Source organism: Psammomys obesus, unplaced genomic scaffold, assembly GCF_907164565.1.
Source record: "Psammomys obesus unplaced genomic scaffold, mPsaObe1.curated_primary_1811, whole genome shotgun sequence".
Classification (NCBI taxonomy): Eukaryota; Metazoa; Chordata; class Mammalia; order Rodentia; family Muridae; genus Psammomys; species Psammomys obesus.
Genome location: NW_026596051.1, coordinates 35,806,000 through 35,826,453, shown reverse-complemented (window position 1 = coordinate 35,826,453; position 20,454 = coordinate 35,806,000). Strand labels below are relative to the sequence as shown.

Below are 20,454 nucleotides of genomic sequence, written 5' to 3'. Positions count from 1 at the left end.
AAAAGCCTATACGCCACAAAATTTGAAAATCTAAATGAAATGGAGAATTTTGTTGACAGATTCCACTTACCAAAGCTGAATCAAGATCAGGTAAATCAATTAAATAGTCCTTTATCCCCTAAGGAAATAGAAGCTGTCATCAAAAGTCTCCCATCCAAAAAAAGCCCAGCGCAGAATTCTACCAGACCATCCTAGAAGAGCTAAGGCCAATACTCTTTAAACCATTCCACAAAATAGAAACAGAAGAACATTCCCAAACTCATTCTATGAAGCCAAAGTCACCTTGATACCTAAAGCTCACAAAGACCCAACAAAGAAAGAGAATTTCAGGCCAATCTCCCTCATGAACATTGAAGCAAAAATATTCAACAAAATACTCGCAAACCGAATCCAAGAACACATCAAAGATATCATCCACTATGACCAAGTAGGCTTCATCCCAAGCATGCAGGGGTGGTTCAATATACGGAAATCCATAAATGTAATCCACCATAAAAACAAACTGAAAGGAAAAAAAAAAAAACATGATAAAATCCTTAGATGCTGAAAAAGCATTTGATAAAATCTAACATCCATTCATGTTTAAAGTCCTGGAGAGATTAGGGATACAAGGCACTTACCTAAACATAGTAAAGGCAAGATAGAGCAAGCCGATAGCCAACATCAAATTAAATGGAGAGAAACTTAAACCAATCGCACTGAAATCAGGGACAAGACAAGGCTGCCCACTCTCTCCATACCTCTTCAACATAGTTCTTTAAGTTCTTGCTAAAGCAATAAGACAATTAAAGGAGATCAAAGGGATTTAGTTCAGAAAGGAAAAAGTCAAAGTATCACTATTTGCAGATGATATGATAATATACATGAGTGACCCCAAAAATTCTACCAGGGAACTCCTTCAGCAAAGTGGCTGGATACAAAATTAATTCAAAAAAATCAGTAGCTCTCCTGTATACAAAAGACAAATGGGCTGAGAAAGAAATTAGGGAAACAACACTATTCACAATAGCCACAAAGGACCTTGGTGTGACTCTACCCAAGCAAGTAAAAAACTTGTATGAAAAAAAAAAAAAAAAAACAACTTCCAGTCTCTGAAGAAAGAAATAGAAGATATCAAAGCAGATGCTGAGACTTATGGCCAACTGTTGGACAGAGTGCATGGAATCTTATGAAAGAAGTGGGAAATTGTAAGATCTGGGGAGGACAGAACTCCACAAGGAGAGCAATAGAACCAGAAAATTTGAACACAGGGGTCTTTCCAGAGACTCCTACTCCAACCAAGTACCTATGGAGATAACCTAGAACCCCTGCACAGATGTAGCCCATGGCATTTCAGTGTCCAAGTGGGTTCCATAGGAATGGGAAGAGGGACTGCCTCTGACATAATCTGATTGGCCTGCTCTTTGATCAAATCCCCCTGAGGGGGGAGCAGCCTTACCAGGGTACAGAAGATGACAATGCAGCCACTCCTGATGAGATCTGAGAGACTAAAATCAGAAGGAAGGAGAGGAGGTCCTCCCCTATCAATGGACTTGGGCAGGGGCATGTGTGAAGAAAGGGAAGGGAAGGTGGGATTGGGAGGGGAGGAGGAAGGGGTTTATGCGGGGATACAGAGTGAATAAAGTGTAATTAATAAAAGTTAAAAAGAAATAGAAGATACCAGACAACAGAAAGATATCCAATGCTCATGGCTTGGCAGGATTAACATGGTGAAAATGGCCATCTTACTAAAAGCAATCTACATATTCAATGCAATTTCCATGAAAATGCCAACACAATTCTTGACAGACGTTGAAAGAAAAATTCTCAACTTCATATGGAATACCAAGAAACCTAAAATTGCTAAAACAATCCTCTATAATAAAAGATCTTCTGGAAGTATCTCCAACCCTGATCTCAAACTGTACTATAGAGTAACAGTAATAAAAATTGCATGATACTGGCATAGAAACGGGCTCGTTGATCGATGGAATGGAATAGAAGACCCAGAAATAAACCCATATACCTATGGACACCTGATTTTTGACAAAGATGCCAAAACCATACAATGGAAATAAGATAACATCCTTAACAAATGGTGCTGGTCTAACTGTAGAAAACTGAAAACAGATCCATATCTATCACCCTGCACAAAATAAAAGTCCAAGTGGATCAAAGATCTCAACATAAAACCATACACACTAAATCTATTGGAAGAAAAACTGGAAGAGCCTCAAATTCATTGGCAAAGGAGACAACTTCCTGAACAGAATACCAACAGCTCAGGTTCTAAGATCTACAATTAATAAATGGGACTTCATGAAACTGAAAAGCTTCTGCAAAGCAAAAAACACTGTCAGCAGAACAAAATGACAGCCTACTGCCTGGGAAAAGATCTTCACCAGTCCAACATCAGATAGAGGACTAATATCCAAAACATATAAAGAACTCAAGAAATAATCCAATTAAAAAATGGAGTATAGAGCTAAGCAGAGAATTCTCAACAGAGGAATATAGAATGCCAGAGAAATATTTAAAGAAATGTTCAACTACCTTAGTCACCAGAGAAATGCAAATCAAAAGGACCCTGAGATTTTTCACCTTACACCCATCAGAATGGCTAAGATCAAGAACTCAAGTGACAACATATGCTGGAGAGGATGCTCCATTGCTGGTGGGAATATAAACTTGTACAACCACTTTGGAAATCAATCTGGCACTTTCTCAGTCAATTAGGAATAGTGCTACCTCAAGATCCAGCCACTCTTAGGCATATATCTAAAGGATGCTTTAAGTATACAACAAGGACATTTGCTCAACCATGTTCGTAGCAGCTTTATAGTCAGAAGCTGTAAACAACCCAGATGTCCCTCAGTTGAGGAATAGATACAGAAATTGTGGTACACAATGGAATACTACTCAGCAAATAAAAACAAGGAAATCATGAAATTTGTAGGCAAATGGTGGGAACTACCTCACTCAGGGATACCTCCTGAGTGAGGTATCCCAAAAGCAGAAAGACACACTTATAAGTGGATATTAGACATATAATATAGGATAAACACACTAAAATCTATACACCTAAAGAAGCTAAGCAAGGAGGAGGACCCTGGGTAAGATGCTCAATCCTCATTGTCCTCAAATGGGATGGACATCAGAAGAGAAAGAAAACAGGGAACAGGACAGGAGCCTACCACAGAGGCATTGAAAGGCTCTACACCTGCAGGGTAACAAAGCAGAGGCCGAGACTCATAGCCAAACTTGGGGCAGAGTACAGGGAATCTTATGAAAGAAGGAAGAGATAGAAAGATCTGGAGGGGATAGGAGCTCCACAAGAAGAACAAAAAACAAAACAAAACAAACAATCTGGGCACAGGGGTCCTTTCTGAGACTAATATTCCAACCAAGGAGCATTCATGGAGATAACCTAAGACCCCTGCACAGATGTAGCCCATGGCAGCTCAGTGTCCAAGTAGGTTTCCTAGTAATGGGAACAGGGACTGTCTCTGACATGAACTCAGTGGCCTGCTATTTGATCACCTCCCGCTGAGGTGGGTGTAGCCTTACCAGGCCACAGAAGAAGACAATGCAGCCAGTCCTGATGAGACCTGATAGACTAGGATCAGAGGGAAGGGGAGGAGGACCTCCCCTATCAGTGGACTTGGGGAGGGACATGGGAGAAGATGAGGGAGGAAGAATGGGATTAGGAGGGATCTAGGGAGGGGGCCACAGCTCAGATACAAAGTGAATAAACTGTAATTAATAAAACAATAAATAAATTTTTAAAAACAACAACAACAGGGCTGGAGAGATGGCTCAGAGGTTAAGTGCACTGACTGCTCTTCCAGAGGTCCTGAGTTCAATTCCCAGCAACCACATGGTGGCTCACACCATCTATAATGAGGTCTGGTGCCCTCTTCTGGTGCACAGGCAGAACACTGTATACATAATAAACAAACAAACAATTTACTGGGGCTCAAGAGATGGCTCAGTGATTAAGAGAACTAGCTGCTTTCCCAGAGGACACAGAATCTCCAGGACTCACATGGTGGCACACCATTAACTGAAAAGAACATGGCTTTGCAGTTGTAAACTCAGGCTGCATCCTGAAAGCCTTCCCTCTCCGAACACAATTAAACCTATCTTAATTCTATCACAAGCCACCCTCAAGGCACTAAATAGAAGTTGTCATCTAAGTGGAAATGAAAATAGAACACTGACAGTAATAGGCCTATTATAAACCCAGCTTTCAGGATGCTGAAGTAGGAGGATCCCAAATTCCTGAGACTAATTTATAGGAAGACCCTGTCTAAAATAATATTAGGGGTGGGGGTTTGTGATGAAAGTAAAAAGGTTAAACAAGGCAGCTAAAATATTCCTGAAAAGATGACTGGGAAGAAAGAATAAATATCCTGGGATTGAAGAAGAGTATTCGTTCACTAGGTGAAGTAAGTAGACTTCCTTCCCTGGGAGCATGCATGATTAAGCATACATAACTCCAACCGTGGGAAGCACGCATCTACATCATATTCTGTTGCCAGGCAAGATCAAAGTGCGCTGAGTTGGTGTGGCTGGGAAGTCACCCAACACAAACATGAACTTCAGGAGGTACTTCTCAGGGACGGCACTAGGAAAGCCATCTGCTTGATGAAAATAGTATTTCAACTTCCCTGGTGAGCTCAGGGGATGGACCACAACAGCGCATCCCAAATGCTTCAAAAGTTTTAATTATGCATATAAAACGGTCAGGAAAGTAAAGTTAAATGTTACACAATGGGATCTCAACCCTGTTAATACTTTTCTGGCTAATTCTCATTGCTTGGCTACTGCTGCTCTGTTAAAATTGAATAATGAACCGGAAGTTACTTACTGGGAATGCTTTTTGTATCTAAAGCTATCGTTAATAACTACAACTCACAGAAATTGTTCTTTTTATAAGGAATAAAATAAATTGTTCTGGAACCATGTTCCACACAATGAAACATCAAATGTTAGTCAGTGTCTAAACACTTCATTAGGAAAAGAGAATACAAAATTTTTATTTATTTAATAAGAAAGAAAAGGGAGAAGGGTTGAAGGTACAGCTTAATGACATGAATTCTTGCCTAGCATGTCCAAGATAGTGGGTTCAAGGCCAAGCATACTAAAAATTAAGTTAGATATTTAGGTAATTATAATCTATATTTTCCTTTATAACCTGTTTGCAGAATATGTTCGGTACTGAATTTTTACAGTATGAAATCATGTTAACTTCTGACTTTACATATGGGCTAAGGCGTTCACAAACACAAAACATAGTCCCGTGCATGCATGTGTGTGTGTGTGTGTGTTTTCTAGAAGGCTGGAAAGTATGGCAGAGCACACTTTTGATCCCAGCACTCTAGAGACACAGACAAAGGCAGATCTCTGTAAATTCAAGGCCAGCCTGGTCTACATAGTGAGTTCCAGGGCAGCCAAGACTATACAATGAGGCCTGTCTCAAAATTAGATAGATGACTGATGTACACATACATACCACACACATACATATATACATACATGCATACATAAACACATCAATAGATACATAGACAAGAGAAAAAAATTTCTAGAATTCATTTTCTTTGTTTTGTTTTGTTTTAAAAAACAGGGTTTCTCTTGTAGCCCTGGCTGTTCTGGAACTCAACTCTGTAAACCAGGCTGGCCTCAAACTCAGACATCCACCTGCCTCTGCCTCCCCGAGTGCCAGATTCTTTTAATTTGGAAAAACTGTTTTCTATTGACATAAGATACATGTAATGTAAATAACATTACTTGGATTTTTAAAAACCATAGTGAAAGGCCAATCTTTCAAGTTATTTTAGCCATTTCATTATTTTTTTTTTCAAATAGAAGAACTCAATGTCAAGTGACTCAATGTTCCTAACTTTGCACAGTGGACACAGGTTGTTTGTCACCCACAATGCTGTCACACACAGCAGCTGAGCACCACTACTAGCTGACAGAAGCAACACCCATATAATGCCCTAAATGTACAATTTACCTTCACATGTCAGAATGTCTGGAGAGAAAAAACAAGCATTAATATTCAAGCAAATGTTCCAATTTCCTTCAAAGGCAAAGAAAGGAACAGCATTAAGATGACCACAGAAGAAACACTCACTTGATTTGTGTCACCCCCACCTCAAAAACCACAAGCTCAGCCAGCATTCATGACAGCTGTGGCTACAGTTTGTAAGGAGCCTTTCACAGCTCCACAAAGGCTTATCACTATAGGAGCTCATCAATTTTTAGGCCATATCCACAGCTGCTGCCTTATAAAACCGAATTTAATAGCAAAGACTTTAAAATGAAGTTTATGAAACGGTTTTAAGTAAAACTAAAACTAAAAGCACTTCAGTGTAACCAAAAGGATCAATGGTAGACAGGAGGGGAAACATGAATCTGTGGCTAGCATGAGCTACATTCCCACCCCTGTCTCAAAACAATAGAAAGAAATTAATGGTACCCAAAGTACCAAACTATGAGAATACTGAATGACTCTTCATAACAAGCCCTTCAATTTATATGTTCTAGCACATTAGCATGCCATAACCAATGGCGGTGAACAGAATGTTTCTCATGACTATTAGCTTATGCTCTTTCCACAAAACAGTGTCCCAAACTCATACTGAAATGCAAAAATAAAAAATTAATAAAGGGGCTGGAAAGATGGCTCAGCAGTTAAGGCACTTGCTGTTCTTGCAAAGGACCCAAATTCAGTTGCCAGCAGCCACATTAGGCAGCATAAAACTGCCTGTAATTCAAGGTCCAGGGAATCTAACACCCTCTTCTGGACTCTTCTGCCACTCTTCTCTGCTCACACAAGTAAAAACTGAATCGTTATGGGAATTGTCACAGAGATCTACAAGCGGACAATGTGCAGAGAAACTTTGGCACATGGTCCTAAATGTGCCAAACTCCTCCCCTTTAAACTCCTCCCCTCAAGGTTCAGACATTTATGAGGAAGAAGAGGTACAAAGACTTTAAGAGCCAGAAGTGATGGATGACTAAAGAAATAAGTGTCTTCCACACACATTAGGACTGATGCACAAATGAACTCAAGAGACGGAGGCGGCATGCACAAGCCTGCACAGGTTCAAGCCAGAGAAAATATTTAATATAGAGAATTGGTCCAAGAACAGTTACACTTGGAAAAATAAAAGTTCTTATGCAAACTGAGAAAAAGACTTCAACAGAAAAATGTAAACACAATTCATAAAATTTAAATGGACAGTAACTACAGCGGAAAAACAAAAATTCCACCTTAAAATATCCATACTTTTCACTTTCTCTCTCTCTCTCTCTTTCCTTTTTTAGTTTTTCAAGCAGGGTTTCTCTGTATAGTCCTGGATGTCCTGGAATCTCTTTGTACACCAGGTTGGCCTCAAACTCACAAAGATCTGCCTGCTTCTGCCTCTCAAAGTGCTGAGATTACAGGCATGAGCCACCATAGCCATCTATGCCTTCCATTTTCACGTATATACACATATATTAATAATGAGCAACCACACTTCCCAGATACAGTAACACATGGAATACTGCTTAATGACCCAAGTGGAAGAACAATGTATGCTAAATTAATACTATGCAATTTATGCAACAGAAGTGAGGACGAACAGAACTCACCTATGCATATCAATACACGCCACAGAAGTGTAGACAGCTGGGCTGCTCCCTCAGCTGTACACAGCCACCTACAGAGCAGGGCACCTCTACAACTGCCATTTACGTCTCAGCACATCAATTGCTTTGGAGTGCCAGGAGACTTAAATGTTTTAACTTTGAAAGAATACATATGCATTGAAAATGTTATTTGTGAGTTTTCATTGTTGTATTTTGTTAGTTTTGTAGGACTATGACTACCAGATGTGTTGAGTTTATTCAACACACATACAAGTTTACTCAAACCTCTAAGACGAAAAAAACCACTCAGGCCAGGTGCAGTGGCACACGCCTATGATCCCAGCACTCTGGGAGGCAGAGGCAGGCGATCGTTGTGAGTTCAAGGCCAGCCTGGTCTACAAAGTGAGTCCAGAACAGTCAAGGCTTCACAGAGAAACCATTTCTCAAAAAAAACAAAACAACCAAACAAAAAAACCTCCGATATGGTGGCTCACCCTGTAATCAGAGCAATGGGGAAGGACTAATGGCAGCTCAAAACAACCCTAAGCAACCCAGGTCAGCCCTAGCTAGAGGACGATCCTGCCTTGACATAATAATAATAAGAAGAATCATAAAAACCTTTAACTAAGAAAAAGAAGAAGAATCATAAAAACCTGTAACTAGACACACCAAAAAAATTATTTCCAGATTGGAAAGAAACGCATCCTAGTGACATTTAGCAAGCTATCTCCGAAGACTGGGATTTACATGTGTAGAGAAACTATACACTTCACAGAGACGTGGTTTATAGTTAATTCATATGTCTGGTATCTTTTTAAAAACTCCAAACAGTTGGGCATGGTGGCATGCGCCTCTAATCCTAGCCCTAGGAGGCAGAGGCAGGAGGATCTCTCTGAGTTTGAGGCCAGCCTGGTCTATAGAGCAAGTTCCAGGACAGCCAGGGCTACACAGAGAAACCCTGTCTTGGAAAAACAAAAACAGAAACAAAAAAACCCAAAACAGAACTTCAGGATGGAAATGGTAATCTATAATTTTACAATCTCTCACAAGACAAGGCTACAACTAGACTAGCCAAATCAAAATCCATGGACACAATTTACAAGTATTCCTACAACCCCCAAAATGCTAAGAAGGGCCAAACTACCAAGAGCCACAGACCTACAGAATGAAATAACTTGGGGTGGCAGTGTGGCAGTGGGGGTGGTTAAGACAGTGACAGACAGTCCAATTGCAGTATGAGGCAGGCTTCAATAGGCAATTGCAGTAAGCAAGGAGAAACCTGCTCTGACAAGAAAAGACCTGGTCAACAAACAAGAATGACAATAGAAGGGAGTGAATAGCTCAAAGACAAGGCCAGCCAATAATGCATCCAGGGAGCAGTGGGGGGTGAGAGGCTTAATAGATGGCAGACATTTTGCAGACCAGACAACAGGAGTTTTAGACATACAGATCTAACTAACACCAAAAGTAATGACACAAAGTAAGTAATACATAAAGCAAAGAGGGGACATAATTTAATATTTTTGACAAGAGGAACATCAAAGGAAAGATCATGTACAAGCAGTAGAGTCTGCTGTAGTCATTCAAGAATATAAAGACACTGTAGTCAATAAAAGCAACCAACACACGCGCACACGCGCACGAGCGCACGAACACCCCTAACAAGGAGGGAGTATATACAGGACACCAAGACAGGGGAGGGCAGCCGCTCTTGCCCCTGAAATAGGAGGTGAGAAGATGGGCATAAGTGACGCCATGGGGCCAGCCTCACGCTGCAGGCCCTCTGCAGTGTTTGGTTCTCAAAAGAAATCTATGCGCTCTCTTTCTCCGTTTCCCAAGAGAGGAAAATTTAAGTTGTAAAGCAAGTCACTCACTACTACCCAAGGTTATCCTGTAACTATACACAGTAATTACAAGACCTAAAATTGGCCTGCAGGCAAAAAATGAATTATTTCAGGATTTGGGGAGAGAGGATAGATCTGAAAACACAAAGTAGAAAAGTATTATCTAATGAAACAGCATATCCAGAGTGCCTGACATTGTCATCTAACATTTTTTGTAAATAGTAAATTTAAAGATAAACTGTTACTTCAAGAGTTTTTTAGTATAAACACTAATCTGTCAAATATAACTTTAAATGCATTTCTAGAAAGAATTAGTTTTATAGGAAATTAATAGAAAAGAGTAGAATCGCCCTTCCTTAGAGTATCCTCCCACATTTCCTTAAACCCGGCAACTGCCCTTCCCCTAGAGGAGCATGAAAGGATCCAAAGGAAAGTCAAATACAAAGCCAGTCAGTACAGGGTGGGGAAATGCAATCCAACTACAGCATATGACGCTGATGCTCCAACCTTCAACTTCCCATGAGGCGGAGACAGATACTACCTGTACTTTTAAGACTGTATTTGAGGACTGTCAAGGTCTCCCTGACCTTTTTGTTATCACCATTTTATTTCACTGTATGGTTGTCTCACCTGCAGGTATGTTTGTACATCACTTTGTGGTTCAAATGAAGGCCAGAAGAGGGCACTGACCTCTGGAACTGGATTTACAGGATGCTTGTGAGCCACCTATGGATGTCAGAAATCAAACCCAGGTCCAAAGCGCTCTTAACCACTGAGCCGTCTCTCAGTGGGCCCCTCATTTGTTTAATATTGCTGGCTAGTTGTTGATATTTTTAATACAAAAGAAAATTTTAACAGTTGCATTTATAAAAAATTCAAGACCATATTCGGAAATATTACCACGTTATTTCTTGCTATGAAACTACAATGGCTCACAATACAAGACATACTTATATAAGTCGTTTTTGTTTTGTTTTGTTTTGTTTTGTTTTTTGAAGAATTTTTCCAACCAGAAAAAGAATCAAGTACATACTGACCTGACATTAGTCCTTAAGAAAAGCTCCCAGGGGTAGCCTGCAGAATGCTTGACTCCAATGCACAAGGCCAGTGGTTTGAAAGAAAAAGAAAGGTTCAGTTTCTTTTTACAAAGTAACTAAGGAAAGAGCCAAGGGATAAGGAACATACAAATCTAGGTTTAAATTCAGCCAGGCGGTGGTGGGCACAGTGTTGCACACCTTTAATCCCAGCTCTCAGAACACAAGTCAGGCAGATCCTAGTTCAGGCCAACCTGGTCTACAGAGTTCTTATGTGATTTACCAAGCACCTAATTTACCAACTGACAATTTCCAGTAGTTAAAATAAGAAACTATAGGTTTAAATAAATGACATGTCACTAAGCTGTGTATGCAAAATGCAGAGATGACCAGGTTAAAGAATGGACTGCCAATATTCATGAAATAACCCTTGCAAGGGGCAGCTACTCCGGTTTGATTGTTCACAAAAGAAGTTACACCAGTGAACCAGCAATCCGTTTAATCAAATAACGGCATTCATTATTAAGCTGTAAGTGAATTACCAAATCCTATCACCACTATCTTTGAATGCCAAAATGAATTTAATTCACTTCCTTGACATCTTCATAAGAAGAGATGACAGTCAAAAGATTTAATAACTCCATGGTTAAGAGTACTGTCTTAGCATATACACCAGAATAATGGCTTCGTGCTCATCATCAAGTTTATAAGCCAGTCAGCTTTTCAGCATAAAATTTAAAGTTGTAGCATCTTTTTTCCCATGTGCAAAAATCTTTCTTTCACCCTCTGCCCTTCCATCTTCTAGGGACAGCCAGGTGTAAACTAAGTAAGATGGCAGAGAGGAGAGGAGGGAGGCAGGAGTAACTCTGTCTCAGTGGGTAAGAAGACCATGCTCCCAGGAGGCCACTTTAGCCAGTCTGAAATAGACGACTTCAGTTGGATATGTTGATTCATGCCCATAAACTCACTACTGGGGAAACTAAGGCAGACGGATAAGTTGGAGACCTGACTGTGCATTCACAGCCAGCCAAAGCTACAGTGCAAATTGTCTCAAATACAAAAAAAAAAAAAAAAAAACAAAGTATGGTGCTACAGGACTGTAAACCCAGCAAGAGGGAGGCTGAGGTAAGAGGTCTGCGGTGCACTGCAGGCAGCCTGGGTTAGTAACCAACAAGGCCAACTCGGACCACACATTGAGACCCAATTTCAAAAACATAAATAAAAACAAAAATAGGATGACAGCAAAGGAGGAAGAACTGATAACTGTGGCACCCCACTGGATGCTGGACAACTCGCTTACATTATTGGTCCACACAAATAAAGGATGTGACACAGTAACAGATCTAGTAGCATTAATAAAAAGAGTGAAAGCACGAGCATATACAGCACTCCCCCACAAATACACACACACACACACACACACACACACACACACACACACACCCCAAATGAGAAGCATCTCAGTCAAGTCTAACCACCAGTGAACTACCTAACCTGCCTGTGATAAAATGAGTGAGAATTTTAGAACATGAAATTAGTAAGATCTTCTCTAGCTCTTAAGTTCCCTGAATCTAATGGATTCTACATACAACAAATACAACTCATACAGAACTGGGGGTAAGGAGGTGGGTTAAAAAAAATCATAACCCAGTCGCTGTCAGCACAGACCACCTTTCACCACCTTTCCACAAACTCTAAGAAACACACTGCCACACTACCCTGTCCTCCTCTAAAGCAACTCACAGTCTTACCAACAAAAGCCTCCTACAATAAAGGCTATAATCTATGGGACACAGTCTAATACTGTTCAGTTTTCTATTGTTTCTAACAATCTGGGTTTTCTAGTTGATATGTTTCACATGTCCCACTTCAAACAGTACAGTTCAGAAATGCAGAATGGTGACTATAATCCAAGAGTCAAATTCTATATGGGTCCTATAAGCAGAAAATCGGCTCTATGCAGAATGCCAGGTTTGTCACTTAGACCAAGTGCCACCTAGTGGCAAGTGTCACATATTACGAACTCCTTTTCAGGCCATTTATACAGGAAGTAGTAATCTGGAAAATGGTCTATGCCATTATTAAAGGCAAATAAAATAGTCACAAAAAGAGTAGACAAATCTACAACTACAGAACAATGTTAACTGTCGTAGAGATATGCGTGAGTTAACATTTGGATATTAAATAACTTAAACACTTTCATATATAGGTTCTCTTAAATTTATTCACTTTATTTGGACTCTTCCAGTTCTGATTATGTCAACAATCAGGTTTCAAAAATTTAGGTTTTTTTTTCTTCTTTCCCTTCCATATCCCCCTCTCATTATCTGAAATTCCATAGTACAAAAGGGGGGAAATTAAACTATTTCTTAAGCATCTACTTCCAAAACTGAGCAAAGTATTTTATATCCCTTAATGTGTTCAATCCTCACATCAACACCATGAAGACTTAAGTTAGCTAACATGCTCATTACCACAGATCTATTTTAGTAATAGACAACACACTGGTTCCAGTTTCTTATTCTACTATACCTCAGAAAAGGGCTGTTTTGCCTTTCCATTCCTAGTCCTACCCCAAAAATGAACCTCTATTACATCTGTATGATCACCATCAATTCCAATCTACTTCACACTTTACAACCAGCCGTTGATCAGCTAAAATCTGCACCTATTCTACGCATTCCTGACTTAGCTTGACAAGTATCTCTAAAGAGCCCAAACCACATTTCTGGCTTAATTAAAACTCCCTACTAACACCCCTCCAATGGAACATAATCAATGACACCAGTGTCCCTACAAACACTATACATGCATCTCAGCATTTATCACAATTAAACTATAATTATCCCACTAAATCATATCCAACACAGCATGCTGGACACTTTTAGAAGACTATCACATTGGAGTCCTTTACTTAGTAATAGTCAATCAATAACTGTCTCTTTATTATACATTCTCAATGAAACATGTTAAGGGAGGCTAGCTTTATTTCCCTTAAGTTACTCATGTCTTGGGACCTCCATGCTTCTGCTTACTCCAACTGGTGTAAGATTAGAAACTCAGAATTAACTGGGTTTTGGTGTGGAAACTATTTAACACCTAGAACCAAAAAATCTGAGTTGAACCAGTATGCATGCAGAAGACTTTCACGAGTATGCAGAAAGGGGAGACAATACCTTTGTTCCAATCTAAAGCTAGTATGTTCAGAACTTACAAGTCCCTGTAACACTGGTTTTATACTTTATAATGCAGTCTGCTTCTATTACATTCTCTAACATGTTCACAAAATAACACTTTGATAGGACACTTTTATGAGAAATTTATTCTAGCAACTTGGACTATCATCTAATTAACAATGCCAATCAGCTCTAGTATAAACGAAACATACTAAAGGAATATAGAAATCTTGACAGTGATTTTCTAGTGTTGGTGTATTCTCTCACATCCATCACAGGCAGAAAGCACTTTCAGTTCAAGCCTTTGCAAATACAATGCATAAGAAATGGGTTGTCCAAGGACCATGTATGGATATAACCTAGAACCCCTGCTCGGATATAGCCCATGGTAGTTCAGTGTCCAAACGGGTTCTCTAATAAGTGGAACAGGGACTATTTCTGACATGAACTCAATGGCGAGCTCTTCGACCCCCCCCCCCCCGAGGGAGGAGCAGCCTTGCTAGGCCACAGAAGAGGCCATTACAGCCAGGCCTGAAGAGACTTGATAAGCTAGGGTCAGATGGAAGGGGAGGAGGTCCTCCCCATTAGTGGACTTGGAAAGGGACAGGGAGAAGATGAGGGAAGGAGGGTGAGATTGGGAGGAAATGAGGGAGGGGGCTACAGCTGGGATACAAAGTAAATAACCTGTGATTAATATAAAAAATAAATACATAAAAATAAATAAATAAATATGGTAATAAAAAAAGAAATGGGTTGTCTTTTCTTTTTATATATAAGCTTTAAATAGTTTAACTATTCCCAATACTGCCTGAACTCACCAATCTGACTAAACAGATGCTGTGTGTGTACTTCTATGCATTTTCTCAACCCAACAAATTTACACAAATATTTATACAAATAGAAAATTACTACCACTTATACTTCCCCCATCCCCATACATCTGTTATGTCTGCTTGAAAAATACATTTTTCAGACCATCAGATTATCACTTCATTCACCGAAGCAGCAGCAGCAGCCTAATGAGGCATAAGCAACCCCATGATGTAATGCCAGGGTCTCAAGAGGCATCCAGAACTGCCGACAGAGGGTCTGAAGGACAGCAGCAGCTGGGCAGTCGACATTCCTTTATTACTGTATTACTGTGGTTGTCCAAGCAAATCCATGAGCAGCAAGAAGTAAACCCCAAAGTTGGGGGTGACTAATGACAACATCCCTTGTGAAACAGTAATTGAGCAAATATGCCTCTTATAATGTCAAAGCATGTTATCTCAATGGCTGTGGTCCTATGTATAAAACACACTGCTGCCTTCCTAAAACATGACCCACAAACCACAGGGTGCAGTAGAAAAGTGTATCTTGAGCCTTGTACATGGAAGGTTACCAAGGAAACTGAGTTAGTAAAAGAGCTCCACATTTTACTACTTACAAATCACTTACACCTTGTTTTATTGGAAACAGTCACAATGTGCCTGTGCAGACAAATACAATGAAAGTGTATTCCCTATTTTACAAAAGCAGAATCTGATGAAGAAATTACTAGTAAGTAATCTTTCCTAAAGACAAGCTGCCCTGTAGATAATTATGTGGCATGGATCAAAAACAAGGCAGTACACAGTGCCTAAGAAGTAATTGAAACACTTAAAAATCATGGAACCAGTCGGACATAGTGGTAACATCTATAATCTCAGCACCCAGGAAGATCATGAGTTTGAGGTCAGCCTGAGCTATAGAGATGGGTGTGTCTTCCTAAGTGTAAATATGTGGAGTTCAAAGGACAACTTCTGGCATCATTCCTTAAGCACTATCCACCTGTTCCTTTTTTTTTTAAGATAAGGTTTCCCCCCCACCCCCTTCTGGCCTGAATCTCTTACCAAGGTGACTAGAATTATTGAGCAGTAGGGCTTCAAGAATCCACTGTCTCACCATCAACCTCCCAGGGTTGGGATGCCAACATTTGGGACTCAAATTCATATTCTAAGCTATCTCCCAGGCCAAAAATCTTGTCTTTGAATAAATTCCTCTTTAAGAAATACTTGATAACCAACCACATAAAATCACAATGTGAAATTTACACTTGTCATTCTTAGAAAAACAATTTACAGCAGTGTTTTCTATCATCTAAAAGGTACTTCCACGAGCCTCACTGTTTTCTAACAGTATGTGACAGACTGAGGCTGAGAACAGCAATTCCTTTGGGTACATCAGCAAGAGTTTCCTAACAGAACCATAAATGAGAGCTACATGAGTATCTTATTACAAGAGAACTTAATATATACTAAATTCAGACTATACAGCCATATTTACATTTATGTTTCAAATGCAAATCTTCTTAAAAATTTTTCTGGAGCCAGGCATGGTAGTGCACACCTTTAATCCCAGTGTTCAGGAGACAGGCAGATTTCTGTGAGTTTGAGGCCAGCCTGGTCTACAGAAAGAGTTCCAGGGCAGCCAGAGCTGTTACACACGGAGACCCTGTCCATAGATGGATGGTTGGATGGATGGATGGATGGATAGATAGATAGATAGATAGCTAGATAGCTAGATAGCTAGATAGAGATAGATAGCTGCTGGCTCTCCATACTGGACCTGAATATAATATATAAATGATTAAAAAGAAATGGTATCTACCACCAAGTAACTAACAGTGTTTGAATATAATAATTACACTACAACTTAGCAACATACTTCCAAGAGAATTATGACACATAGCAGGGACATGAAACCTAGCCTGATATATTTAATTAGACTACTCTCTGACTACTCTCAGTCTCAAAGAACCTATTTTCAAATTCAAGGAAGCATTAAACTGCTGGACCTACGTAGGAACTTAAATATGTTATTAAATATGAGCATGAAGATGAAGGAAGAACAATTTAGCTGAAGAGAGTATCTATAAAATAGCTATGGAGAAACTGCTATCAAACACTAGCAATGATTTTTCTAAAGCACTATGTGCCTTGAATTCTATTAACTGCTTTCATTTTACCTCACAACCCTTTCAATTAGGAATAATTATCTTGCAATTGATGGCACAGGAAAGGATAGGCCAGCTTGATACAGAGATACAGAGCTTTGAGTGGAAAAAAACAGAACTGGAACCCAGCACAGAACAAATCCTGTGACTTCAAAGCCCTCTAGCTTGCTGCATCCCTTAGTGGAGGCTGTAGGGGGAGCCATTGAAAGCCTTTTAAACTAGAGCTGTTCATTCAGAAACACTGGTTTTGCCATGGGGAAGCTAGAGCATCTAGAGGTGAATCTAGAAGGGGAGAGTGGCCTGTGGTAAAATAGGTGAGATGATGTCAGCATGTAGTATGGCATTAAGGATGAAGACAGATTACAGGGGTTGTTTAGAAGCAAAATGATCAGTTCTTAGTAATTAGAAAAGAAAAAAAGTAAAGGCTCAGCTACGTGCACACATGTAGCCCCAGCAGACAGGCTTCGGCAGGTGTGCCTTAAGCACCAGGGCAACCTAGGCTGCATAGCGACAGTTCATAAGTAAGGGGTTAATGAGAGAAGAAGCCTGGAATGTTAACTGGGAACCAGATGACACCTGACTATCAGCTACCAGAAAAAAGGAGCAATGGCTTTCATCAGTAAGTATCTACAGAATGTCCCAAGCACAAAAACAAAACAAAAAACCTTTCCCTAAAAGCAAGAGCCAAGTCTAATTATGTCCTAGTGGTCAGAAAATATTCTTCAAAGCATATGACAAAACATCAAAAAATATATAAGGTAGATAGAAACGTTTTCATTACTATTATTAGGCTTGGCTAAGAGTACAAGGAAAACATTTGTACTGTCTTTTAACAAGTATTACTACAAAAAGTATTACTACATGCAATAATCCATAAACGGCATCCCATAATTTTACAATGTGCCATTATACTTTAGTTTGGTAGATCTTCAATCTTTTACACAAGATTATTTTTCTTGATCTTCGTCCTCTAAAGTTGTATCTTTTACAAAATATACAATACAGTTGGATTTTTCTTTCATTCCACTGTTACCACTGTTATTAAGCTGCCAAGAACTTAGTTCATAACTTCCTCACTTGACTTCCTATAAAATCTGACCTACTTCACATCAGCTCATTTCAGTAACAGTTCCTAGACCTTAAGCATCTATGGGGCTCCGCATACTCTAGGGTGCACCTCTGCAGATGTGGCAAGTTATTCCATTCCCATTCTACAGTTAGGAAACTGGCAGAGGAAACAGAATAACTTGGGAATAATCACAAAGCCAAACGCCAAAAATAACAACTTTTAGTCAATCCATGAGAAAATACTGCCCCTAGCTGAAGTAACATGAATTTAGTATTAGGAGGAAGCAAAATGCAAAATAACGCTTCAAGCCAAGTCTTATTTCTAAAAATGAGTGACCCTCAGAATTAAAACATGTAAGAACTTTAAAACAATCATTTTCCTCTAATGCCAAAGATTATCTAATGAATTACATCTGGCAACAGCAGCTTTTTCCTTGTTTATCTTACCAATTTAAGAGACAGTAGGAGAAATCTCTGAGTATATGGCAAGAAGTAACATTTACATAAATTTAACTGTTTAAAACTGGAGGCCTAAAAGTGTGTAATACAACAAATCTAAAAAATTCTGCAAGCCAGACTCATAGTTTCCCTACAAACATGTGGGGATAATAAATTTAAAGCTAAAATAGTCAATCCTCAAAAAGTTCCCCAGCCACAGTTCATTTCTATTTCCAAATATGCTTCTAAGTTAAGGCACTGGTTTTTTTTTTTTTTATTTTGTGAAAATTCTTACATGATCGTTGCTCAGGCTTTTGGCTAAGATAAACTACAGAAGTCTCTCACATGCTTAGAAACAACACAACTCAAGTTGTACAGCTCACTTAGGGCATCTTTGTGATCGTTCTTAAATGCACAAAGCAGAGCAAACTACATCCCATTATTATACAGCATTTATATCATGCTTACAACAGAACCAGCGTGCCTGATGTTAACCTCGAGTTATGCACTAAGTATGAGACAAATGCAAATTCTCATTTAAACCCTTCATGTATTGTTCCTAAGAAGCTGGTTCCCCTGAAAGTATTCAGCCCATTAATTCTAATCACCATAAAGGCTTTCCAGAGTCACCATCTATGTCCTCACCAACAGCCCTTTGTGCGGCTTTATTACAGAGATGACGCTGGGAGTGATTCCATGGGTAATGCATCTTCTAGAAGTAGTGATCAACCAGCAGACAAAAACTCTGGAATAACACATTCAGAATTAACAACCTGATGCATTATTTCTAGCACAATAATTCAGGCCATTAGTATACAATACCCTACACCACGCCCCCAGCCAGCACCCCTAGCTCTTAATATTACCATAACAATAACAGCTGAAAACTTAATGCCGCCGTAACAGAAGGAAGTACCTTTCAATTAACCAAACTAAAAGCTATCACTGTCTTTTGACTGCCTGTAATTAATATATTCCACAAAGATCCTAAAACCAGTATTCAAACCAAAACTGCGCTCTGCTCCTTGGCACCTGATCCCAACAGGAGTTGCCACATACCCACAGAAGTAAAAAGCATAAACTGCAAATTCAAATAATCAAAAATGGTAAACTCACTTAAGTTATTAAGAAGCAAACCATTTATTTATCAATTCCCAAACGAGATGTCTCTTCGCTATAAAGCAGGAGTAGAAAAGTAATTAAAGTAAATCTAGATTCCAGAAAAAAAAAAAATGATAAAATTCTCCACCCCAACAATCACAAGTTTTCAGCATCAAAATTCACTAACCTCCTACTCACATCAAATGAATATCCACTATGAATATCTGAAACAATTCTCCAACACCAACAAGAGAAAAAAAGAATACCTTTGTGCTCACTTCTAACAGTCTTACAATATACCCTTCCCATTTACCCTCAGGTAAACCCAGGTGCAACGCTACTGCGGATGCCCTTGGCCTGGGCCGTCAAAAGCCAACAGCGGATGCAAGACAAGTAACCATCAAGAAATCTAGATCTTTTCCAGCGTTACTGTTACCAAGCAAAACAATCACAGGCACAGAAAGATGGCAAAGAAAACTGGAGTCGTTTTAATCCCAAGAGAAAGGCGCATGGATGTGGGCTGAGGGATTTGATCACGGAAGAGAGGGGTGCGGAGGAAAGGAGGGGAGCGGAAGAGCAAACTTAAGTATCCCCAAGAATCTTCCAGACTCAAACAACAAAAGCAAATCTTTGAGTCTGTGTGCACGTAGAAGCACCAGATGGAGTCCCCGGGGCTGAGACAGTTCAGCAGACAGACACAGTGGGCAGTGGATAAATCAAGCAAGCAGCGACGCGAGGGGAAGGGGATGCTACGAGAATGAGCCGCTAGATAGCGAAGACAAAGCCTCTGGGGGTGACTAGGGACCCGACAGAAAAAAAGGTGAGAGGGGATACACAGGAGAAAGACAATGGAAGAAAGAGAAAGGCAGGAACCGGGTGCCAAGGCTGTGGCAGGTCAGCCGGCTCCTGACGAGAGGGCTACAACAAAGGGGCGCCGGGGGAAGGACGCCGGAGCGGCGATGCGGGCGGGACGCGGGGCGCGCAGCGGTGCCCACCGAGCGCCTGGTGCGGCGAAACAAAGGGGCCGGGGGCAGAGTCGCGGGGGGCAGCGCGCACAGACAAAGCGCCCGGGCGCCGGGGGCAGCGGCGGAGCGGACGGGCGACGCGGGCCGCCGGGAACAAAGCTGCGCGGGGGAGCCGGCCCGAGCGCGGAGGGGGCGCGCGCCGGCCACGGCGCCCACGGCCCCGCGCGCCGG

General features: G+C 40.3%; 1 protein-coding gene across 3 annotated transcripts in view; it reads right to left on the bottom strand.

Annotated features, from left to right (window-relative positions):
• Window positions 1–20,454, bottom strand: part of Rbpj (recombination signal binding protein for immunoglobulin kappa J region) — a 71,772-nt gene that overhangs the window by 50,538 nt on the left and 780 nt on the right. The window contains exon 1 of one of the 3 annotated variants that reach the window (XM_055623949.1): window positions 10,505–10,576. The exons of the other annotated variants lie outside the window; for them this stretch is intronic. The gene's annotated coding sequence lies outside the window, so the exon portion shown is untranslated. Of the gene's footprint in view, window positions 1–10,504; window positions 10,577–20,454 lie in introns of those variants that run through there. 3 annotated transcript variants of the gene reach the window in all.